We start from the raw sequence: 26,349 nt of genomic DNA, 5'->3' as shown, positions 1-26,349 counted from the left end.
TTTAAGAGGAACCCTTTGCTCTGTGATGACAAAGAGTCCTTTTCTCTCTCCTTGCTACTCTCCTAATGGAGTCTGGCTGAAGGTGGGTTGGGCAAATGCATATTACGCCAATACCAAGGGTTGTCAAGGTGCTTGTATAGTACATTCTCAAATAATTCGACTTCAGCTCGAAAGTCCCTGTGCACACTTCAAAAAAGGATTGTATTTTCCAGATGAGAATTCTCAAAATGACACTCCCAGTCGCCTAGGTTACTGTAACTTCTTTACATGCTAACAGTCCCCTCTACAACCATTGGAAGACCTACAAATACTGTACAACCCGATGGTGGGATTGCCTGTAAGTCTAAAGTCCTCGTGGCACTGTCAGGGTTGCATTCACTTGAGAATGCTTTGCATGGTTTTTAAATATCTCTCTGATCTAGTTCCTGTCTTTCTGACTGTTCAAATCAAATTTGAACCTATCCTCTGGTTACCTGATGTCAACTATTCAGCGCTATGGCCACTTAAGTCCTCATTTTCTAAAACGTGCAAATTGCGCAATGTGCACTTTCATATATTGCAGTCTTCTCCATCCTTGTCATTTTTGATTCTGTCAAGGAAGTAGAGGCGTCCTGTCCATAATGGCGTTGGGCATCAGTCTGCTTCTCATTATGGATGAGCCAAGCCAGCCCAATGAAAATAGCGAGTGCTCCCCCCGCTGCAACAAGCAATTGAGGAAGCCCTTACTGGCTGTCTTAACTGTCATTGGGAAATCTGGTGAATGAGATAGTGGTTGTTGTATGGGTGCTTGTGTGAATGACAGAGTGGATGTTGTTGGACTGTGCGTATGAATGGAATATTGTAAGAATGCTGTATGCATGTGCCTGTGAAGGAGAGTGAATGTATATAAAGGAATGATGTGTGAATGCATTTGGGCAAGTGGTCGGGAGTGGGATTCTGATTTGCGCGGGATTAGGACATGGCTTTTCATACTGAGGCATGGCATTTTTACTGGGCATAAAGTTTCAAGGAAACATGATCAATATAATTAACTTGTTGGACAGGCCATAATTGGTGCAGCCTATCTGGATATACTTTCTTACTGTGGCATGGTATTTTTTTACAGGAAATCAAGGGTTAAGCAAACATGCTAAGTTTTATTAACATGGCTAGACTGGCCTACATTAGTGCAGCCAGTCTGGACATGGTTTCTTAGTGTGGGTATGGGATTTTTCTACTGGCAAAGCCATCTAGAGTGCGTTCTTGTACGGTAATATTGGCACATACAGGTGCAGCCTGTATGGACATGTACGGGCACAGCCAGCATGAATATGTTTATTACACTGGTATATGTTGTGGGTAAGGGCATCATGAACATGCATTGGAAGTACTACTGTGAACTGTTGGCGACTTATATCTTGTGGACTATTTTCATTTGCTACCATACAGAACTGATTGCAAACTGTGTGACTTTTTACCCAATGGTTTACAAAGGGTGTGCTGAAAAACCCACAATTCCAACCCCTTATTTAATAAATGGTCCCAGGTGTGAACCCCCAGACCACTCTTGGTTGATTCAGGCTCCCTCCCTACCCACATCGCTCCCCCACATTCAAGACCTACATTTATATCTCTCCAATAAAAAAAATAATCACCAGGCGCCACTGTGGTAAAGTGTGCACAGTTGACACATAAATTGTTGGACCTGGGTGTGTGTGTCACTTAACATGGATGTGCATGTTGGGAAGCAATTACATGGATTATGCATGAATCCAATGCATGTATGCCAGTCAGAAAATGAAAGGTTGGCATGCATGCATTCTTTTTTGGCAGTTGGTGCAGATGGGTGAGGCTATGTTGATCTTGCTCAATGCCCCCATTCCAGCTGCCAGAAAGAAGACACTCCCTGAAATATTGCATGGTAATCGCCATGCAAGCCTTGTATTGCACATGAGCTAACAATGCAGGGTCTTCAGAAATCAAGAGACTAAAAGAGGAGTTTGATTCTCGTGGCTGGACTTCACTTCCGGGGTGCACAGGATGTTTCACAACTGCCTTTGATTTCATCATTGTAAAATGCCTCTATGTGATAAAAACAAAAGGCAACCCACTGTTGATATCCATTCAGCCTCACGGAAACTGGGGTGCTTTGAAGTGGCAGTGATGTTACATGAACAATTCTCACTGGCCACACTGGGCAGGGTTTCGTCTAATCGAGAATCTGGGGAAATTGCTTCTTTGGATTCCTGAATCTGGGGAAACCAAATGCCCACGCCTGAGCTGCCATCTAGTAATGCACCAACCGTGATCCGCTGTCACTAGTGCTCAAAGGCGTACCTTCGGCCTCTGGCTGGTCTTTCTTTTTGCATTCATGCACGATCAGCATTAGACTGCTGCCCGGCACGGCCCTGTGTAAGCAATGGGGAGTGACTGTGTCCCTTAAAAGTTGTGAATGGGGGTTGATTGCAAAGTGGTGGGGTGCATAAAGCTAAATGTTGCGGGGGACAATTGCTACAAGCAGATGATCCCATGTTGCTTTTCCCTTTACTGTGTTTCTGTCAGTCCAGATAGTGCACTCGTATAACAGAATTTGTTAGGCTGACATTCCTGGGACATTTAAGCCCCCTATCAGGAGGGAGAGAATAAAGCTATAATTGTAATATGTTTGTTCGACATGTTAAGTGGATTCCTGGTTAAAGAATAGAAATGAGTGCAGTTGTTTAGAAGAAGAGGCCCATAGGAGTACTGTTTTGTCAGAATGTAATCCTAATCAGTTATGCAACATCAATTTTCTAATCTTGCCAAAAATCGTATTTATTTTGATATTGATAGGATGTCTATCACTGTCAAGTTCAAATACAGGTTGAGTTTCAGTGACAACATTTGTAAAGCCAACCCCAAGCTCAGCCAGAAGATCGTGCAAGGGCTTCAGGTAGCCACAGGGTGTACAGAAGCCCTGAGACAAATCGCAGTTGACTACTTCCTGTTGTGATTGGAAGAGCCCAATCTTTATAGTGGAGAGTGTGTTGGAGAGGAAAGAGGTCATCCATGAAACGGCATTATCGGAGGCAAGCTCAAGTTGAGTGTTGTCGGCAACATTTTGAAAGATGACCCAGAGCTCGGCCAGAAGATTGTGCAAGGGCTTTGCATAGATACTAAACAATCGACATATGCAGGAGCCCTGATGCACACCGCAATCGACCATTTCTTGTTGCAATTGGAAGTTTGCAATCTTTATAGTGAGGAATATGTTGGAGGGGAATCCATGAGCTGCATTATCGGAGGCACCAGTAATCTCTTGAAATGGTTTAGTTAGGAAGTTATGCTGTAAGTTATCAAAGGTCGAGGACAGGTCCAGGAGCGTAATGAGGCAGGCGTCATGTTGTCAATTGTAACACTGCGTCCTTAATGCCGACTAAGGCCAATTTTGTGCCGTGCTGGTTCGAAAGCCAGACTGATGATCTCCCAACAGTACACGTTGTTCCACAAAGGCCTGCAGTTGGAAAGTATCCTTTATGTTTAGGTTGTTCAGGAGAAAGCAGAATTTGGTGATAGGGCGTTAGCTCGAGCAGGCCATCGGGACTAGGAGGGCTTTTGCAGCAAGGTGGTAAACCATGCTTGTTTCAATGCATTGGGAACTCACAAATGAGGAATTGATAAGGGCTGAGATGGTGGGGATCAATGTGTCAACGCAATCCTTGATTATTATGGACGAGCAAGGGTCGTTGGGGCAAGTGGTAGGAGTTAAGCTTGCTATGATGGAAGAAGCTTCTTGAGGCATAATAGTGGAGAATTTGAGGGGCAGCTAAAGTATTGTGGTCAGGAGGTTTGAGTCCCACGATTAGGCTACTGTTGTCAGTCTTGGTTCTTATTTCGTTTAATGTTTGAATTAAAAAAAAAGATATTTTTTAGCCTCGACTATAGCGGTTTTATATTTGCTGTGCTCCGTTTTCTTAACATGTATACTAGGTTACGGATTATTCACCATTCCCTTTCAGTTCTTCCAAGCGCCTGGATCAGTGAGCAAAATTCAGGGTAGAACCATTTGTTACTGCGTATCTTAGGGTTTACAAGTTTGATTTTAGTGAAGTAACCCTGTCAATACTGTCAATTAAAAACTGGGTATAGGTGGAGACAATCAGATCGGGGAGGCCTTTGAGCTTAGAGAGGTGCGGCTGAAGGAGTGGTGAGGTAAAGAATAGAGGTATAGGAAATGTTTATTTATTCTTCTTTGACTTTGAGGAGGACAGCTGGTCTCAGTAAGTTCAAGATTACACTGCACAAAGAAAATATCTCTGAAGTGAGGAACTATGAACAGGACAATTTTACAATGACTGAAGGCCTGCAGTGCGTAACCACTGAGTGCCGCAACCGAATGCCCAGAAAATACCTCTATCTACTATCTACATAAATGTGGCTATCGGCCCTTTGTGCCGCAAGCTCCAGGCCATTCCGAGTTTTCCCACAGTTTGCCAGATATTGCTACCATGCACTAACCTGATGATAGAGTTTGGTCCATCACCGGTCTGCAGCTCTGCCGGGGTCAGCACGTCAATGGTTCCAAAGGGGCTTATCCGCCCTAGTTTCCTCTCTGTCATCCCTCGTCCATGTCAGGTCCTGAATCCGGTTACTGGTCTTTCCTTGTCTTTGCTGTGGATAGAGATGTTCACTGCAGTGGACGTGCACTGAAATAGATGTACCCTTCTTCCGCTCCTCCTGACAGCACCGCTTTCACTAATTCAAACCTATTCACAAGTTAACAGCCTCCTGCACGCCAGTTGCAATGCTTTCTAGTTTTTAACAAGCAAGTTTAAAATTGCTAACGTAATGACTTCTACTAGTCAATCCACGAAACAAGACTTCAAAGACAATGGGCCTCATTACATGTGCAGCAGTGCAGTAAAAACAGCCATGAAGTGTTTGTAGTTTCATTGCCACCATTTTACTGCTACATTACTGCTTCACTGCCCTTAAGCTTTGGAGGTTAAGTTGATTATGTACCTCCAGGATTTTGATGAAGGTATAATTCTCCACTTTGCCTCCAAAACTCAGCAGATTGACCGTGCAGAAATACCACTCATGGTAAAACCACTAAAAGTAACCATGGACTCCTATGCAATCCAAAAATGAGGATTTACACCACTTCACCTCCACTTCTGATCCCATGGTAATGACACAGGACTGAGGGCCTCATTACAAGTTTGGAGGTTTTTCAAGGGTAAATCTGCTGAAATACCACCAAACAGAATTACCTTTACCACCACTTGGTCCCGTGGAGTTACCACTGGATTACAAGTGGTGGTAATTCCCCATGCGTGGAGTTCATAGGACTCCATGGGGATTTTTGATGGATTACCACTGGTGGAATTACTGAACAGTAAATCCACTCATTCTTGGAGGTAAAGGTGAGGATTTACCTCCAGCAACAAGCAGGAGGTGAATCTGCCAATTTTCCTCTAAAAATCGGCAAATTTACCACTTCGTTATTCCACAGGCAATATACCCACCCAAAATTATAATTTGCTGATGGGCGAAAAGTGGTAGTAACAAACCTACTGCCAACTTATTTCCCACACTGCCAAACTTGTAATGAGGTCCTGAGCGAGATAACTGTAACTGAATTTGGTGATAATTCCACAGATTTACTGCCAGATTACCACCAAACGCGTGATGATGCCCAATGATTTATTTCCCTTTTGCATTTGAGGGGCTAATCCTCAAGTGCATTAGCATACTCCAATTACATCAGTGTTAGTGCAAAACAGTGGCACTAATTGGACTGCACATGCGCAAATACAATTTGCACAGGTATAATTCTACGCCTATAATTTATCCATAAAAAAAAACACTCTTCTCAGACTTGCACGTGGAACGCCACCCTGCCACCAGTTTCAGCAGGCTTTTTGGCTCGCCAAAATGCCACAGTAATGATCACACAATTTACAAGTGCCGAGAAGCCCAGGACCACTTTTTCACATTAGAACCTATCAACTAATCCACACAACAAAGGAAGTACTAAAATTCACCCGATTGGCAAAGGTAATTTTTTCTGACGCATTTTTTCTGACGCATTTATTAATGTGTAGACATCTAAGGTAGGTTTAAGTGGTACTGGGAGCAAGCATTCCTTTTATGATAACCCCCTATTCTTCGATGACACTTCATCCCATAAATGCAGACTTGGATTGAGTCTTTGGTATGCTCGTTCAAGTGTTGCTCTTGTGTGTCAGAGGTGGTATTCATGAGTGTGTCCTAAACATTTAAAAGCCTAGGGATGTCTGTGGAAAATGGGGACTGCACATGCATAAGGGCACACACCGGGAGGGGTCCAGCGACCTAGATGAGGAAGACCAAGGCTCAGAGAAATGATGATTACCAGTCAGTAAGCCAAGAGGTACCTCCTCGTCTATCTCCCTTATTCCATTCCTTACATATGGAGGACCTACCAAGCCAATGTATCAGACAAAATAAAGACATAGGGCCTCATTACAACTTTGCCGGTCTGGAACAATGGTGCCAGAAAGCTTACATGCACTGTTTTTTCCGGACCGGCAAAGTGCAAGTCTGCCTGCCGGAGCCGCTGTGCCCAACAGGTCTGACCCTGCCGGGCACAGCAGCCACGGTAGGCAGACTGTCACGGAAGCACCGGCACCGTTAGCAACAGTGCTGGTGCGTCTGTGGTCAACATTCCCATAGAGTTCCATAGGGCTTTATGGGAATAGGGACTTACCATTTGCCGGTGCCTGACTTCCCAGACCGCTGAGGTTAGAATCCCACAGTGTAACTGGCAAGTCAGGTGGCGGTAAATTATTCAGAGTCCGGCGGCAACCCGCCGGACTCGGAATGATGCCATGATGTAGAGAATTTCTTAACTGCACGCTCAGTGATGCAGTAAGGAACAACAAAGAAATTTTGTCAGATACCACTGACAACTTTGACACAGTCGCCATCCAGAGAAGCCTACCTGTTAGGTGTTGACAACCCACAGGTGGGATATGGTATAAGGTGGACCCCTAAGAGTTCAGAAGCAAGAATAAATACTCCAGACTTCTGTGGTTTATAAGCGCGAGTGCTTCAAGAGCTCGAAAGCAGACACTGAAGCCCTGATTGCAAGAGTCGCTTGGAACTCCACCTTCATGGTAAGCTGCAGATTTGCCTGGAAAAGAAAGCACAATACATTCCTGATAGTAGTACTAGTGCGGTTCACTGAGCAGACCCTAAGATTGACCTGCATTCACAAACCGATGCTCATGGTCACAAAAGTAGAATTGGAAAACACCCATCAGCTTGGTAATACTCACAATCTTATTTTTGGCCTCTTGGTCTTGTACTTCTGTTTATCCTGCTCTTCCTGTTCTGTGGTCTGACCATTTTCTCACACTTTTTGCTCGGGAAGTTAAACCTCCACCTTCTGGACAAAAGGCATGTTCTTTTCTTCACCGTAATTGGTGCTTCCTTTCTCCAGATGCTATCTCCACTGAGGTGGAAGCCTTCTGCTCTGATTACCTACCTCCTGATTTGCATGTTATTGGGCAGGCCTTCTCCTCTGTGGCTGACTTCCTGCTCCCTCTTAATACTCCTAAATGTAGGGCTTGGCTGTCAGAACCCTGGTGTACTGATCAGCTGCGTACGCTCCGGCTTCCGCTCAGAGAACCCGAATGCAAATGGCGCATGGCCTATTCCCCTTTGGGCAAAACTGTTCTGCACTCTGCTTCACTTACCTATCATGAAGCTATTCATTGGGCAACACCTACCTATTTGTGTCACCTTGAAGAGCCCTCTGTGAATCAGCCTAGAGAACCCTTCAAGGTTGTGCATTCTCTTTTTAAAATTTCTACCAAGGCCATGCCTCCTCTCAATCTTTGTGCGACTCTTTGTCTAATTACTTCACGGACAAAATTGTCAAGATTCGGAACAATAGTCGTTCCTCAGGCTCTATGTTGGGGGAAACTCAGAATAAGGACTTCCTTGCTCCTAGTCAGGAGGCCTGATTCTCCTTTCCTTTGTTTACTTCTGATGAGGTTTCTGCTGTTAAAACTAGTCTAAAATCGGCTCTCCAATGCACTCAATTCCCCTGTTAGTTGTGAAGACTATTGTTCTCCGTTTAGCTCCATTGCTCACTGATTCCTCGCTCTGTACCGATTAAATTCCGGCTGCTTTTAAACATGCTTTGGTCATCCCTCTGCTGGACCCCACAGTTCCTGCTAATTTCCACCCCATATCACTTTTGCTATTCCTGAAGAAGCTTCTGTAATCTCTAGTCTGCCCACTGCTTAGCTCCTTTTTGGAGAGTTTGGACAGTCCTGCTTCCTCACCTTTCAGCTGCCAGTCTTTCTGCAGCTGTTCTGGCATGGCTTACATCTTTTCTCTCTGGGCGTTCTCAATCTCTGTCTCGCTCCTTTCTCTTCTTCTCCCACTGCACTTATCTGTGGTGTGCCCCAGGGGTCTGCTTGGTCTCCAGTACTGTTTAATATCTCTATGAAGCCACTCACCAAACATATCCTCCCCCACGGCTTTCATTGATACTCCTATGCTGATGATATCTAAATCTTAGTTCTTCTTGCTATCTCTAGATCTGAGACAGCGTCTAGATTTGGGACTTGCTTGGAAGCCGTGGGAGCATGGATGTGTAAAAACTGGTTAAAAATGTAATAGTGACAAAATAGAGGTAGCAGTGGTGCCCCTGCTCTCCTTCTCTCCTAAGCACCCCTCTTTTCTGGCCCTCTTCCCTTGGTCCTTTTTCTTCTCCTGGTTCCTCCCTGAAGGATTTTGAGGTGAAAATGTCCACCCCTCTGTCCGCTGAGCCTCAGATTAGTTCTATCTTCCAAAAGGGCTGTTTTCAACTAGCAATTCTCTGTGAGGTACTTCCATTTCTCTTTGCTTCTGTCCCAGGCACCCATGGTTGCTTCTCTAGTTCTGTCTTCTATACATGATTGCAGTTCTTTTCTCCTTGTCCAGCCTGCCTATTTGATGGGGTAGCTTCAGGTGCTTCAAAGCACGGCAGCTAGAGTTGCCATGTCTACTCCTAGGCACTCTCATATTTCTCCTGTTCTTCTGCTCCTCGATTGGCTTCCTGTGGCCAAACGAATTCAGTTCAAGACTCTTTGCCTGGTTCATCGTGCTTTTTATGGTGCTGGGGCTGAATTCCTCCAGGCCAGGTTTCTTCCTTATGTGCCTGCGTAGTACTGGTTCCTTGTTTTAAGTTCGCTCGCATTGGTGGTCGTTCTTTCTCCATTGTCACAAAAAAACTGTAGAACTCCCTCCCTTTTGTTCTTAGGGCCGCTGAGCAGCACTGAGTATTTAGGTGTATTGCTTCTAGCCTTCCTTGGCTGCCTTTCTTGGAGTTATCGCCATGTTGCCCATGGGTGTTTGTGCACTATTTAAATGACATAACATAAGATAACATAACACCCATGCATTGAAACTCCAAACTGTCAGTCAGCAGTGGTGCGATGTTGGAGCCAGACACTGCTTGGATGGGTCTGCCTGGCTCCAAGAGAGCTGACTACCATTATGAACCCTCCGTCTGCAGAGCTGCTCAAAACACAGGTGATTATGCATATTATGATTGTAGTTAAATTGGGCTCAAGCCAATAAGAAACCCCAATTAATTTCCCTTCAGATGTGCTTCATATTCCGTAGTTGAGGCTCCAATTCGAGACCACAGAAGTATGCAAAAAGGGGATGCAGCGAGAAAAAGGCGAGGGAAGTTTAAAACAGCTGATGACCCTAAGGCAGTGGTCTTCAAACTTTTTTGGCCAGGGCCCCCCTGAGCAAAATTTGGGCAGGTCGGGACCCCCCAGAAATGCCAAATGGACAGTATATATTGCGCGCCGTCACCTGCTCCCATCAAAGTCGCTGGGCTCCCTCATCCCACTCCTACCCAGTCGCTGGTCTCTCCCCACCCCATCACACACCCAGGGCTCTCCCCACTCTGCTCCCATCACTATCCCATGGTTCCCGCCCATTGTGCTCCCACCATAGTCCCTCGGTTCCCCCATCCCGTTCCCAACACAGTCTGAGGGCCAGTGGCGGCTGGTGAATCTTTTTTAAGTGGAGGGGCATTAAGGGGAGGTTCGGGGGGGTTTCCCCCTGTGAATTTTTTTTTAAATAATAGGTTAAAATGTTGCATTGTAGAGCATACTTTTAACAAAAAATGGGTAAATAGCCAAACAGTTTGCAATTGTTGCTGGGAGTCCAGGGGGCAGGCATTGATATTTTATTTCTATCGCGCTCGTACACAAGTGTTTCAGAGCGTGACAAGGCAAGGGAGGGGAACAGAGGAGAATAAAACAGCGATCTTACTAGGCCCAGTGACATTGAGAACGCGCAAGTGTGAGGGGAAAAGTGCATGGAAGGGGGGAGAAGTGGAAAGTGCGAAGCAGAGGAGAAACAGATAAATAACAATAAATAAATAATAAAGGCAACAAACAGTGGTAGTGCAGCCAGCAATTTGCAAGTGCTACGTTTAAGGCAGCAGACAGGGTAGGTCTGATAAGTGCAGGAAGAAAGATGGTTCTCCTCAAGTTTTAGAGTGGCAGGGCGCTGTTCCAGAGGGAGGCCCCAGCCGAAGACGGAGATCTACCCCCAGCTCGTTTCTTTGATAAACGACTGACCCTGGGGGAGTTGGAGGTAGAGGAGTGAAGAGCTCGAGAGGGGAGGTATTTGCGGAGGAATAGCTGAAGGTATTTTGGACCGAGGCCCCAGAAAGCCTTGTGGACAAGGCAGAGGGTTTTGAATGATAGATGTCCGGTAAAAAGATACCATCCCTGTCCCCTGGGCCCCACTGGTCCTAACACAATGAACATGATTATGTGTATATGCAAGGCGCTGCACATTCATACAGCAATCACTCTATCATTCACATGAGCATCCATCACCATACACTCACTCATAACGCATCCATAAACATGTTTATATAAAAACAATGAACATAAACGTACCTTCTGCATTGGCCTGTGTGTGGGTGCTGCTCCAGCTGCTCTGTCCGTATGTGCGAGGAGGCGCAGGAGCTCCCCCTCGGACATACAGACATGCAGTGCCCCAGCCAGCATTTCCAATGAGCTATGCAATGCTGGCGAAGCAAAACGCCCCAGCACTTGCATGGCTCAGTGAGCATGTGCGGCTGGGGAACTAAACTGAACTGTCAAAGGGAAACAGTGTTTCCCTTTGACAGTTCAGCCAGCCCAGGAGCACTCCATTAGCTGGATAAAGCAGCTGAGGGAGTGCTCACTGTTTCACTGGGCTGGCTACTTAGCTCCTCCATAATGGGTGAGGGGCCACTGGGTGGGCGCCTCTTGCCATTATGGATGAGCCGCCAGGCTCGGACAGGCCTATAGGGCAATGCCTGTACCAAAAATGTAAAATGCTAGTTTGGGCCAATCAAAATGGGCCACCATTTTGGCCAATGTGGACCATTTTGATGAGTTACTTAACTATGCAGTTAGTAATGTTGACCATTGTTGCTGAATATATCACAATTTACTTACATTTTAACACAAAGCACCCCTTTGGGTACTATTGAAACAGTGGGCTTCATAACTACTCTGGCAGTAGCTGTGCCGGTAAAACCGGCACGGCTGCCACTGGAGTTGCATCCGGGTCTGGCACCCGCGAATGGGCAATTACTAGGTCATGCCGAGTTAGGCGGACATGATAATTGCCCTTTCGAAGGTGCCGGTAGATCCCCATTCCCATTTGAGCCCCATATGGCTCAAATGGGAATGGGGAGCTCGGATGCACCGGCACCGTTAATAACGGTGCCGGTGCATCCGACGAGCTGAGGTCAGACCTGGCGGGGGCTGTCAAGCACCCACGAGCACAACTCTTACTATGGCGGAACGGTAGCAACGGTGCCGCTAGCTTACCAGCACCGTTGTTACTGGTCCGCCATAGTAGTAATGAGGCCCAGTCTGTGACTAAAGGAATGAATATCCATTTACAACTGTGGGCCACTTTTTCATTGTTGCCTGAGACAGTTTCATGCTTCAGCCCGCCCATGTGGGCCACCCCTGCCCATTTCTTCCAATCTAAAAAAAAAAAAAATCTTTTTTCATGCTGAGCTCTCAGGGCCCCCCTTGGATGCACCCGCGGACCCCTAGGGGGTCGCGACCCACAGTTTGAATACCACTGCCCTAAGGCAAGAGTGAGAGAAGAGAAAAGAGCAGGAAGAGGCCTCAGAAAAAGTAGATGCTTTTGGTCTCGTGCAGAAAGGATGTGACCAAGCAGTTTGTGCTGAAATGCCCCTTTAGGGGTGGGACCAAGCCTGATTTTCATATGGTCTTTCCCCTTCTGTAATGGCTTGGCAGGCGAAGAATGAGGGTCTGGATGGTTGCCCAGAGCAATGCCAGCGGTTAAGATTAATTCTAAACCTTCCAGCCATCACCTCTTTTGTTTTTCTCAGTGCCCCCGAATAGGACGGGTATGCCCAGATGTGGGTCCCGTGCCTGCTGGGCCTAGGGACCTAAGCTACTCCTCACTGATGAGGCCCAACAAGGCCGAAACATGTCTGGGGATGCTGGTGGTCTCGTGCAAAAGGGATGTGACCAAAAGGTTTGGGCTGGACTACTCCTTTTGAGGCAGTAGCAAGCCTGATTTGCATGTGGTCTTTCACCTTTTATACTGGCTTGGGAGGTGAAGAACGGTGGTCATAGGGTCGACCAGAGCAATGCCAGAGGTTAGAATTAATGCTAAACCTGCCAGCCATCACCTCCTTTGTTTTATCGAGAAAAAGGAGGGCAAGAGAAAGGGGAATGAGAGAAGAAGGAGCCAGAAGGAGTAAGGCAATAAAAGAGCAACAGAGTGGTTGCTGAGGAGCAGGGAAAGGCCACAAAGGCCACAAAGGGTCTGAGAAACGAACACTTGGCGTGAAGAGAGAAGGAGGAAGAACAATAAAGGAACATCTGCAACAAGGAAGAAACAAGGGAGATAATATAAAACAAGGATGCATAAGAAAGGGAAAGAAACATATGGAAGTCAGTGCGAATAGGGAGGAGGTGGTACAAAGAGCTCAGGCGGCAGCAGTACAAACTGGATGTTGGCTGAGATAATGAAGCCACATGGCACTAGATAGTACTAGAGACAATAACAGTTGGTAAGAGCAGTGAGGCGAGCAGGTGTGGGAGGCCAGTGCTACCTGGCAGGGATTGTTTAATGACTGTGAACCCTGAGTTCATAATCTGGTGGGGATCCAGCCCAGACTGAACTGAATAAACATTTTAGAAGTATAATAGCCAGTAGCCCAAAATACAACCAGTTCCGGTGGAGACAGAAAGACCACCAACGGCAAAAAAACTTGCTCATACAGAGAAGAAGAAAGTGAATTGCGGCTAGCACCCAGTCTGGACGCTGTGTGATATGCAAGCCTACCAAACATACTTGCCCATCACAGTCTTCACACACTGGAACAGAAAAAGCAAGTATGGAGCATGATATAGCAGACCTCTAATTTCCCAAGTTCTTCTACAGGAGGTGATGGTGAGTAAAAACACTTCTTTAACTCTACAAAAAGCCGGGCAGTCTTCCTGAACATGCTATAAATTGACCTTATGAAGACCCTCAAAATCACATGCAGATCCCACGAAGAGACGGGGACAAGATACTGGTATATTAACCTCCGTTTTGGCTACGCCAGCACATAATTCCCGTAAGCCTCAGCTTGCTGCCTACTGACTCCTGTGCATAGAAACTGAAAGGGCAGCAAAAAACCAATGGGTCGCAAGATTCAGAGGAGATAGACACCTATGCGCCCCAGTAAGATAAAAGTCTCCCATGGAAATTATATATTGCACAAGTCACCGGTTTGCAGGAATCTTGAATACTTGGTTACCAAACCAAGCTTCAACACCCCTGATTTATTGAGGTAGATTCTCAAACGCTAGGCCACCAAGAGAAGCTCGTACATCTTGATTAGAGGCAGAATTAGAGGATTTTCTGGAGATTGGACCACCAAAGATTCCTCCAACCTCCTCCTGATTTCTCCAGTGAACCTCCTCTTTGATGGTTCCAACCGAACTCCACCAAATCATCCAACCGTTCCATTCCTGCTCCCTCCAACCAATGTCGTCCTGTGGCCCCATCCAATCTCCTCCTGATCTTTCCAATCGACGGTGTCTTTTATACCTCCACTCTCCAACAAACCTCCCTTTTCCAGTCTACCTCCTCCTAATATTCCCAACCAACCTCCTCCTGTCGTATCCCTCCATCTTGCCTCCAACCTCCTCCTCCATCACTCTCCCTCTAAACTCTTCCTCACTCTCCAGCTCACTGAAATGCCTGCTGCCAGCTACTACTTCAAACGTCCACCCTGCATAACAATATAAACACTTTTGGTGTGTATAGCCCAGTGATCCCTCCCTGGGTGTGGCCTTTAAGTGGGTATCTGCAATCATAGATTTGAATGAGTGTGGGTCTGTGAGTGGATGTAGTTAATGGATTCATCTGCATTTGTTTTGAACTTTGTGGCTGGGCTAAGCCTTTAAAGGGCTGACTCGCCATTTTAGATTTCACTTTTACCAGTTGTGGGGCAACTGTTCCAGACTTGGTCCAAGTTTGGAAGTGGATCAGATCCCATGCTCAGGATCTGCAGAAAAGTCAGCAGATGGTGAGCTAAGGAAAGAGCACTTTTGGATTTGGCATCCCTTGCCCCTGTGCATGCTCTCTTGGCTCACGTTGCAAGAAAATGAACGTGGCATCTGTTTTGGAACTGGGTAGGCAGTGCAATGGTTATGAGAACGTGTTGTGCGCCTCTGATGTTCACGTGTATTCACTAAGCAAGGACTGTAAGACAATGGAATGTGCTTGAGACAGAGAAGCAATAGTTTACAGCCATTGCAGAAGGAATGTCATTCCTTCACTGCATGGTTTCCTTTGACCACAGAGTGGCGCTGTTTACTAATTTCTCTAAAATATTTCTTTTTGGGAATGGGCGGAGCATCGCCTTACTTATTATGTGGTGTTCCATCTTCCCAAGTGTAGGCGCTTTCTCCCTTAACGGGACCGCATCCTTATCTGGCCTCATGTGATGGTTCACTGCCTTAGGGCAAGGACTAAGTGTGGGTGAGTAGGGATGGTATCTGGTCATTGCATCGAATGAAATAGCATTGAATGCCATACCAGAGAAAAAAAAGCATTGAAAGAAAAAACATTGAATGTTTTTTTTTCAAAGGTAAAGGGTTTAATTTCATTAAAATGGGTTTTAAAGGTTTGAAAAAAGGGGGTTGGGGGCACCCCCCCCATAAAAAAAAACATGAAAAAAATGCATTCAATGCTTTTTTTCGATGCTTTTTTTTCTCTGGTTGAATGCATTTTTTCATGGTTTTTTTAATGGGGGGGTTCCCCCAACCCCCTTTTTTAAACCTTTAAAACCCATTTTAATAAAACTAAACCCTTTACCTTTAAAAAAAAAAGCATTTGCTGCTTTTTCTTTCTATGCTTTTTTTTCTCTGGTATGGCATTCGATGCTATTGCATTCGATGCAATGACTATAAACCGTAGGGATACTCCCCATACCACCCTGGGCCAGTCATCCACTGGCCATGGGGTGGCACCTATACCCGCCCCTCAGTCAACCCACTAGTTGGGCCAAGATTAAGGCAGGACATTTTGGCACAGTCCTGACAGGGGCTCATCGTCCGTCCTCGCTGTTGTCCTGCAGAATTCTGAGAGACTCATAGAATGCACAGTTCTCAGGCCTCCTCCAGTGATAGTGAAGCACAGTCAGCCAATGGAACTGGGGATGCCAGATGACGCCCTGTGCCAGCAGGGTAGTAATCATTGAAGGCAGTCTAAACTCTGCAGAGAGGTGAGTCAGCAGGGGAATCGTCTAAACACCAGAGTATGGTACACGCTAGTTGGAAGGACTCTCCAATCAAATCTGTATCCAAATATCATTCTTTACTAAAAAATAAAACCAAAATTAACGCCAAAACATTAAAACGCCACCCATGCAAGTGAAAGCCACAATATGTGCAGACTGAACATTAACTATAGAAAAAACGAATAACTGTGAGATATCAGACACTTACTGTCTACCTTGTAGCAGAGCGGTGAAGACACGGCACGTGTGTAAAGAACCGAGCGCGCCGATCCCGTCTCCTGGTCTCCCAAACCTGGGGAACAAGGAAAAGACTGGCCGCAAGGCTCAAACGAGGGAAAAAGGTTTCCCTGAAAAAACCCTCGTAGTGGTGATTCAGAAGTCGGGTCGCTGATCCGCTGGATGGAGGAATAGTGAGGCAATGAAGTTGAAGAGCAGGTCGGATAAAGGATGAGCCGACCAACGAGGTGTTTTAGGGCAGTAGCAGCTCTGTGAAGAGCGACCGGCAAGAGTCCAAGAAACCCGCAGAGGCGGGGCGGGAGACGAAGGTGCAGCAAAATTGGGAATAGAATTCAGGGTAGAAAGGAGGCCAAGGATTGAAAAGGGGAACTTCAAGGCAAAGGAAGAGCAAGCAGGAAGGAACATCGTACAAAGGAAGAATACCTGATTGAGACGCAGCGACCAAGAGCTCTGAGTCCAATTTCACTGTGCTGTCGCAAGCGAAGGAGGCAGGCACCATGTTGGAATAAGCTAGACCACGCATACAGTCTCCGTCAATGCCATGATGGAACAATACTGCGCATCTGACGCCAGCGTTTCCAAAGCGACCATGGTGGGGCACGTCTGACTATAACTGGGAAATGCAATGCAGTGTAACATCAAGAATAGGCACTTAATTACAAAAGGGAAGACATACAAAGTCTTTAGGAAGTCTTCTTTCTTAAGTGCAAGATAACCATACAGGACTTGATTAGTTTCTAGGAGCTAAGGTATGGCCTAGTCATCAGGGTAAGTAATTTGCCTAAGACTGGCTTCTAGTACTCTAGTTCACTATCTTAGTGTGTAGTGGCTTAACAGTGTCAAGCTGGTCTTTTTGGCACCTCTGAGGCACTCTGTTAGAATTTGTTCCTCCTATTTCCATCCCTTCCTCCAACCCCTTGGATAGAGTTGGACCGAATCTGGAAGAGCGCATGCATCTATTCCTTCTGGGTGGGCGTCTGACCTGCCTATGATGCCAAATGAGGGTCAGGAGTAGCTCTGCCACTCTTTGAGGAGAGTGTTCAAGGCTGGTGCCCCTCTGCAGTATCGCTTTAAGCCCATGGGAGACATCAGTCTGGTGATTTATGGTGGAAAGAATGCATTCACCTGGAGTGGGGTACAGAGTTTTCTCTTGTGGCCCGTGAGGCCAGTCCTCTCTCAGGACATACTCTTCAGGTGCCCTCAGCGTGCGGGCAACTGCTTCCCCCAAGCCTAAGTCTGGGTGGCCTTGGTCACTGCAACTTGGAGCCAATCCAGCTGTCAATTCTGAGTGGAATGAAGGGATGAAATCTGTCTTTTCATGCTCTTCTATCTTCATCCCGGGGACAGGTTCAGAAGCAATGTCCCTATCTTGCTTTGCTAGTGTTGTCCCGGTTAAGGAATACAGTAGGAGGTTCTGCCGCCGCCTCTCCGCCATCCACCCTGCCAGTCTGCACCCCTGCTACTGTAGTGCCACCATGTTGTGCTCACCAATAGGATGAAGAGAAGATGGACTTTCATGTGGGTGCCACTTTCCCTGAGAGGCCAAAGGACAGTGTCCCTGTCCAGGGACTTGCCAAGGGCTCTGCTAAGGTGAGGCAGGCACCCCCTATCCCATAATTTAGTGAGGAATCTCCAGTCCCTAATATGCCACCCATGGGGACGCTGTGAGGCACCACATGCCTCAAGGTAACCTCTGGCCTTTGCTCCATTACTGTAAGGTTTAGTCACCACGCCATGGGATTGACCTAATCCACCTCAGAGGGTTCCCTCTCAGGCATAAATACCGGATTGTGGTACTATGTCTCCACTGAGAGGCCAGTACGTTCTGTTGCTTTCCAGGGGTGTTGAATTAATAAGAGCAATCCTTGAGGCTGGTGCAGGCACCGCTGGACACCTCTTGCGCAGCGAGACCTTATTCACTCGACGATTACAACCTGAGAGATTGCTTTGAGGGTAGCACCCTCTGTGTGACTGTCCTGGTTCACCTCTGTAGAGTCAAGAGGTACAGCCCAATTGCATTGTCAATGATTCTCTCTGAGATAGCTTAAAGCATCTCCTGCTCCCTCCTGATCAGAAAGTCCTTGGATGTCCCTAGGTAGACAATATCAGTAACCATTTGGTGTTTTGGAAATGAGGGTTCCTTGCCAGCAGACATAGTTGCCCACCCTCCTTGCTGATCTTATCTAAGGCAGAGGTTTATACCTGTGACTAGATAACCTTGTTGGGGCCTATTGTTGACTGACATTCTGTTCAAACAGGCAAGACCTCTAGCACTGAAGCTTAGGGTGCTAGGACTGGCTTATGTTCCCCTCCTGTGAAAGTAGGCACCGTTGAAACCATCGGGCCTCATTGCTAGGTCGGCAGTAACCCGCTGATGCTACTGTTTATACTGCCTGATACCCCGTTGCCACTGGGATATTACAAGTCCCGGTGGCCCACGGTGTCAGGTGGCGGGAACTGTAAGTCCCTATTCCTCACGTGAATGGGGACACGGAAGCACCAGCCCTGTTGCTAACGGTGCCGGCGCTTCCGTGAAAACCATGCCTGCAGGGCACGGTGCTCCCGGCAGGCCAGACCTGCTGGGAACACCTGCCCCTGCAGGCATTCTCGTGGCTGACGTTCCGGAAAGGGTGCCAGTACGTTGCTACCGGCACCCTTATTTCTGGACCAACAGACTTGTATTAAGGCCCACTGTCTCCACTTCTTCAGGTCTAGGCAGCTCAGTCGCCACTGGCTCTTGCAGTCCAACCGCAGGTTCACCTTGCCCCTTGTACTCCCTGCCCTATTGAGAGAAGGGTAGCACACACATGGTGTTTGCCCAAGGACTCACGTTTGAGTGGACCTCCTGAGAGTCGTGGTGCAGACAACCGAGCAGAGTCCTGCCTTACAGAAACTTGGACCCACCCGCCCAGCTTTGTGTGCATTTACTTTGGTCCAGGTCACACATAAGCCATTGACTCCCCTCCGCACAGTGGACGCTGGACTCGGCCATAATGCCTGCTCCCCAAACCCTTCTCTTTTTGTGGAGCACAGGGCATCCAGTCTTGGGATCTGACCCCTCAGACCAATCCTGAGTTTGGGCCTGTGGTTCACAAACCACTTCCTCAAGAGCTGACAATGCATTGCCAAGGATGCACTTTTTGGCGAGAGAGGGGCTTGCATCTACCTCCTGGTTAAGAGCCACTGCTCGTACTCCTGTCATCTCCCCTGGCTCTTACTATGGCTTTACGCTGGGAACAATGAGACCTTCTACTCCCCCTACCTCCTCATAAACCTCCAGAGCAAGTTACCTCCTCACAGGCCATACCTCCGCTGGCTCCACCCCCTTCTATGCCTTAACCTTAGTCTTTACCATGCAAAACAATCCTCACACATGAACCTGACACCTTCTATCAGCTGCATGCATGGCAGTTTACTGCTTTTTAGCGTTTTTTTGTTATCCTATTTCAATCGCTCATTCAAGCATTTGTATCATGTTAGATACTCAATTTAGTATGATTTCATGTATACAGCTGCATCTTCACACTCTGCCACCAGCACCTTCACTGTGTGGACAGAACACTGTGACAGAGCATTCCACTAGGCCACCATTAAAACATTCTTACCTTCTGCATGACCCCTGAACACTTTCTCAATTCACTTAGTCTTATTTTGCGTCCTGGGTTAACCATGCCCCAAGGCGTGTCAGTCTTGGGGCGTGGATAAGAGAGGAGTATATCTTTCCCAGTATAAAGCTCTGCTTAGTCTCTGCTTTAGTCTCGGGAGGATAGCTCAGTGGCAACGTGCTCGCCTTGGAAGCAATACGACACGGAGCAGCACAGGTTCGATCCCCGGGTCTGCGCTTAGAAACCTCTGGGTATTATGCGCGTTATAAATAACCCATCATACCTACACTTGCACCCTGGTTCCAGTTCCCTGAAAATCTCGAGCATATCTGAGTGGATCCCCCTGAGGAAGGTTTCTTAAGTTTCCATAGAACTGAAACAGGTCGGGGTGTGTGTGTATATGAAGTAGACTGTTCAGACCCCAACATTTTTTTTCCTATTTTGCAGTTTCGAAAAAAAATATACTCCCATACACAAAGGACACCAAAATGTGCACATTATGGCTGCGCACATTCTGATGCCCTTTTTCCACCCCTGCGCAAATCAGGGTGTGATAATCGGTTTCTCTAGGCACCTCATTGCACATCCTGGATTCAGGTGTGGGATTTGCATAAAAGATCCCAGAAAAGCAGACACGTGGCTTGACCCACCCCAGTCCGTCATTAATTTCCATAATTTTCACGAGGCCCGAAAAGCATTTTTTAGCCTTAACTCTCCCGCAGATCCGGCCTTAGGGCAGGGCCGCCTGGGCCTCTGCCCGGGGCACCATTAGCCCCTCGCCACGCCAGCTCAGGGGAGTCTTTCAAGGTCTGCCCTGAGCTGGCGAGGAGGGAGAAGGCGCAGCAGACGCCATATTGTAATTAAATGCTCCCCGCTCTTGTGCTGGCGCCAGGCTTACCAGCGTGGGAGTGGGTGCATTTAATAACAATAGGGCTCTGATGCTTTTGCATTGGCGCCCTATTGAAGTGATTACCTCCCCGCTCCAGAGCGGTTGCAGGGCGGTTTTAATAAGAATGGGGCGCTGATGCATTATCATTGGCGCCCTATTCCGGTGATTAACTCCCTGCTCTGGCCTGGTAGCAGGAGTTAAAACAAATGTGGTGCCAGCCCCCCACCCATTAACATGGGGCAGGCAGGGTAAGGAAGGGCACCAAATGTTTGTTTTGGTGCCTGTGGCGATGGCACCATTATGGCTGGCCCTACACTCCCATTCATTTGATAAAACAATGATTGCCATTTTCAGCATTTCTTTGTGGCAATTTTGTCTCTTGGAATGTACCCTTTGTTCTTGCCCTAGTGGGAGTAAACTTGTGATAGTTCATGGACCTATGAAACGACAGGCTCAGAATTCCATTATTTACAGTTATTTAGGGTTACTCTCTCCCACGCCACCTCAGAAACACAAATGTGATAATAATTGTCTAGAACCCAGATGGTCTTTGTGATACCGACGCAGCAGGTGAATGTGGACAGGTCCAGGGCCCACTTAATAACTCTGGCCTGCGCTTTGGGTGCAATACAAGCAGGATGTGTGCAAAGTGCTACCCAAAGCAGGATATCCCCCCCCCCTGCTCTGTGTTGTGTCTGGCCTATGCAGGACTCAGCCTCAAGCACCATGTAAAGAGCTGTGTGTGAAGATGGAGGAAGCTAAGCGTTGTGGGCCTTAAGATGGATGCCCCCAGATTCTCCTCTGATATGCAATGGCATGGCGTGCACTATTGATATGGCATATGTGGTTTGTATTCTTGCCCACCCCCGGCACCCATCCAGCCACTCACCACTGTACATCTCATGTGGCTGCTGCTTGGTTCAGGAAGAGGCAGGGGGAGCCATTAATACACTGATTGCTCAGTGAGTTAGTTTTTCTGGTGATTTGCAACCATTCTGAGATTTGACTGATTTGGGATTTATCAGCCCAGACTATCTTACTTTGTATTTCTTTTCTTCACATTGCCCATTTTCTAAAGAATACTTTCCTTACCTATTGGCTGTGCATGTGTCATTGCTCATGTGTGTTAATTAAATGACGTTTGAAGTGTGCCTCCAAATTTCCTTGTGAATTCTTCGTTTCAGTGCCCTCACCCATCAGTAACCTAACCGTGACCACAAACGACCTCGCTGGCCCTACAGCCAGGGGACCGTCCCTAGTAACACATGTCAGTCCACCTACGTCCACACTGAAACCCCTGCTGTACCTCAACACCTCTGCCACTAGTATACAGCGACGACCAACGAAAAACATTTTGGTCTAGGTGGGCACACATTGAATCTCCAGCACTAGAACCCTATCCTAAACTACCAACAGCACCCACCAACATGCCTGACCTCTGGGCTGCTTACTGGAGCCTAGCCAGCCCACCTAAGTCCTAACCCGGCAACAATGCACACAGGCATCTTGAATTTAAACTCTTAGAACCTCCTACACATGGACTGTGGTCACCGAGGGCGTTCCAACCACAAAGCGCATTGAGACCATACAAGTGGGGAAAGGGTGCCATATAAATGACCAATACTATACAATACAGCTATGTGGTGAGGCTGGTCACAGGGGGATCCCTACTCAATGTGTCCTTTCCATCAAGAGTTAATGGTGGAAACTCCCAGAGAGAGGTATCCATATTGACATGTTCAGTATAAGTTTGGACTGTCTTTATGTTTCAGATTATTTAATTAATTATTTTTTTATAATGCGCTTCACACCGGAGAGCAGCCTCTAAGCACGGTACAAGCTAAGCACTGTACAAGGATTCAAAGCTGTGCTGCGCTGCATTGTCTTGCTTCCAAGACAAACACGTTGCCCCTGGGCTATCCTCCCAGGTACATGGTTTGTGGAGGTGACACTTGGCTGTTTGTCTAGGATATGGTTTGACTCTAGTCCTCTTTCACTCTTTCACTACCTTTGTATGTTCAGGAGAATGGTCCTGCTATACCCACCCTTTCCTACCTGTGCCTGCTCAGGAGAATGGTCCTGCTGTAGCCACCCTTCTCTACCTCGGTATGCTCAAGATAATGGTTTGCTGTAGTTACCCTTCTCTACCTTTGCATGCTCAGGAGAATGGATTTGCTATAGTCACCCTTCTCTACCTTTGCATGTTCAGGAGAAGGGCTTGCTGTAAACACCATTCCCTACATTTGCATGCTCGGGGGAATGGTCTTGCTGTAGTCACCATTTGCTACCTTGAATGGTCAGGAGAATGGTCCTGCTGTAGTCACCCTTCTCTACCTTTGCATTCCCAGGGAAATGGTATTTCTGTAGCCACCATTCTCTACCTTTGAATGCTCAGGGGAATGGTTTTGCTGTTGTCACCCTTCTCTACCTTTGCATGTTCAGGAGAAGGGCTTGCTGTAAACACCATTCCCTACATTTGCATGCTCGGGGGAATGGTCTTGCTGTAGTCACCATTTGCTACCTTGAATGGTCAGGAGAATGGTCTTGGTGTAATCACCCTTCTCTACCTTTGCATGCTCAGGGGAATGGTCTTGCTGTAGCCACCATTCTCTACCTTTAAATGCTCAGGGGAATGGTCTTGCATAAGTTACCTTTCGCTACCTCTGTATTCTTAGGAGAATGGTATTGCTGTAGTCCCCCTTCTCTACCTTTGAATGCTCAGAGGAATGGTTTTGCTGTTGTCACCCTTCTCTAGCTTTGATTTCTCAGGGGAATGGTCTTGGTATAGTCACCTATCTCTACCTCTGTATTCTTAGGAGAATGGTTTGCTGTAGTCACCCTTCTCCACCTTTGCATGCTCAGGGGAATGGTCTTGCTGTAGCCACAATTCTCTACCTTTGAATGCTCAGGAGAATGGTCTTGCTGTAGTCACCTTTCTCTACCTCTGTATTCTTAGGAGAATGGTTTGCTGTAGTCACCCTTCTCCACCTTTGCATGCTCAGGGGAATGGTCTTGCTGTATCCACCATTCTCTACCTTTGAATGCTCAGGGGAATGGTCTTGCTGTAGTCACCTTTCTCTACCTCTGTATTCTTAGGAGAATGGTTTGCTGTAGTCACCCTTCTCCACCTTTGCATGCTCAGGGGAATGGTCTTGCTCTAGCCACCATTCTCTACCTTTGAATGCTCAGGGGAATGGTCTTGCTGTAGCCACCATTCTCTACCTTTGAATGCTCAGGGGACTGGTCTTGCTGTAGTCACCCTTCTCTACCTTTGAATGCTCAGGGGAATGGTCTGGATATAGCCACCATTCTCTACCTTTGAATGCTCAGGGGAATGGACTTTCTGTAGTCATCCTTCTCTACCTTTGAATGCTCAGGGGAATGGTTTTGCTGTTGTCGCCCTTCTCTACCTTTGCATGCTCAGGGGAATGGTCTTGCTGTAGCCACCCTTCGCTACCTTTGAATGCTCAGGGGAATGATCTGGATGTAGTCATGCTTCTCTACCTTTGCATGCTTAGGAGAATGGTTTGCTGTAGTCACCCTTCACCTTTGCATGCTCAGGGGACTGGTCTTGCTGTAGTCACCCTTCCCTACCTTTGCATGCTCAGGGGAATGGTCTTGCTGTAGCCACCATTCTCTACCTTTGAATGCTCAGGGGAATGGTTTTGCTGTAGCCACCCTTCTCTACCTTTGCATGTTCAGGGGAATGGTCTTGCTGTAGTCACCCTTCCCTACCTTTGCATGCTCAGGGGAATGGTCTTGCTGTAGCCACCATTCTCTACCTTTGAATGCTCAGGGGAATGGTCTTGCTGTAGTCATGCTTCTCTGCCTTTGCATGCTCAGGGGAATGGTATTGCTGTAGTCACCCTTCTCTACCTTTGAATGCTCAGGGGAACGGTTTTGCTGTTGTCGCCCTTCTCTACCTTTGCATGCTCAGGGGAATGGTCTTGCTGTAGCCACCATTCTCTACCTTTGAATGCTCAGGGGAATGGTCTTGCTGTAGTCACCCTTCCCTACCTTTGCATGCTCAGGGGAATGGTCTTGCTGTAGCCACCATTCTCTACCTTTGAATGCTCAGGGGAATGGTTTTGCTGTAGCCACCCTTCTCTACCTTTGCATGCTCAGGGGAATGGTCTTGCTGTAGCCACCATTCTCTACCTTTGAATGCTCAGGGGAATGGTCTTGCTGTAGTCACCCTTCCCTACCTTTGCATGCTCAGGGGAATGGTCTTGCTGTAGCCACCATTCTCTACCTTTGCATGCTTAGGAGAATGGTTTGCTGTAGTCACCCTTTGCATACTCAGACATGATCTGGTTGTAGTCCATCTTCACCATCTTTGCATACTCAGGAGATAGTTTGGCCGGAACCTTGTCTACATCTTTGCAAGCCGAGTATTGGGTCTGACTTCAGCCCCCTTCTCTATGTCTGCATGTCCGGATATTGGTTGACTGTAGCCCACATGCTGCAACCTTGCTATTGCTGGCCAGGAGATTGGCTGGCTGTATTCTCCCCTCTCTTTGCATAGTCAGGATATGGTCTTGCTATATCCGCCCTTCTTTTTCTTTGCAATGTCTGCATTAGGTTTGGCTGTAGTCCCCTGTCCCTACTTTTGCACTGTCAGGATATGGTCTCACTGTATTGCCCTTTCCTCCCCAGTATGTGCATGCTCATGATATGGTCTAACTGTATTATGCTTTCTCTAACTTTGTATGATCAAGATCTGCAGTGTAAAGTGCAATGTCATGAAGGGCCGCTTCCGCCATGTTGTCGTCCATGGCTGCATGGTTCTAGAAGCGAATGGGGAGAGACGGAGTGTTAGTGGTAGGCGAGGGAGAATCGGGTGTAAAACTCTAATTGCAAATGGGTGTAGACCAGAAATACCCACGCCCAGCATGCAGGAGAGTCTAAGTGGTTTCTGGGGGTGACATGTGGGCGTTTGTCTAAGATATGCTCTGACTATGTTCTGCTCCTCTGTCTATGCACGGTCTAGGGTATGGTCTAGCTGTAGTCATCCTTCTCTGTCTTTCCATGCTTAACACGTGGTGTGGCTCTGAAGCCCTCGCCTCTATCTTCGCAAAGCACGGAATATGGGCTGGCTGAGTTTCGCCTTATCTGTGTTTGCGCGCTCAGGATATGGTTTTGCTGCAGTCTCCTTTCTCAAACTTTGCATGCTCAAGAAATTGTCTGGCTATGTTCCCCTTCTTGTCTTTGCATGGTTAATATAAGGTGTTTCTCTAATCCCCTTCACTGTCTTTAAATGCTTAGGATATGGTCTGGCAGGGGTCCTGTCTCTACCTTTGCATGTGAAGCTTGTGAAGCTGACACTTGGGTTTTTGCCTATCATATGGTCTGATGTAGTCCCCCTTTCTCTAACTTTGCCTGGTTCTGGTGTAGTCTTCCTGTAGTCCCCCTTTTCTATTGTTAAAGGCTCAGCATATGGCTTCCCTGTAGTCCTCCCTTCTATATCTTTGCATGCTCAGGGTATGGTGTGGCTGTAGTCCCCTTTCTCTATCTGTACATGTTTAGAATTGGCTCTGACTTTAGTTTTCCCTCATCCCAGTCACATATTTTGAGTGGTAGTCTGACCGCTGACGTGCTTGGGCCCACTTCCAGTGTAGGCACCTTCTGAGACGGCAAAGTATTTCTCAGTCCAATACTGATATGCTTTATTTCCATTTTTTTGGCCCTCGTACCATCCTTTCACTTCTCATCTCTCTGCTCCCTGCCACCCTGATGATGGTGGCTCTCCTGGCCATTGCTCCTAAACAGAAAGGGTGTGCAGTGATTTAAACAAATTAAAACTAACGAATGCAATTTTTAAC

At 47.2% G+C, this 26,349-nt stretch overlaps 1 protein-coding gene across 6 annotated transcripts in view; it reads left to right on the top strand.

Annotated features, from left to right (window-relative positions):
• Positions 1-26,349, top strand: part of PTPRH (protein tyrosine phosphatase receptor type H) — a 687,535-nt gene that overhangs the window by 579,519 nt on the left and 81,667 nt on the right. The gene's annotated exons all lie outside the window — the stretch shown is intronic.

The sequence above is a fragment of the Ambystoma mexicanum genome, chromosome 1q, assembly GCF_040938575.1.
Source record: "Ambystoma mexicanum isolate Mex_15411 chromosome 1q, UKY_AmexF1_1, whole genome shotgun sequence".
NCBI classification, from domain to species: domain Eukaryota; kingdom Metazoa; phylum Chordata; class Amphibia; order Caudata; family Ambystomatidae; genus Ambystoma; species Ambystoma mexicanum.
Note: the sequence above shows the minus strand (reverse complement) of the source record. Positions and strands in the feature narration are given on the sequence as shown.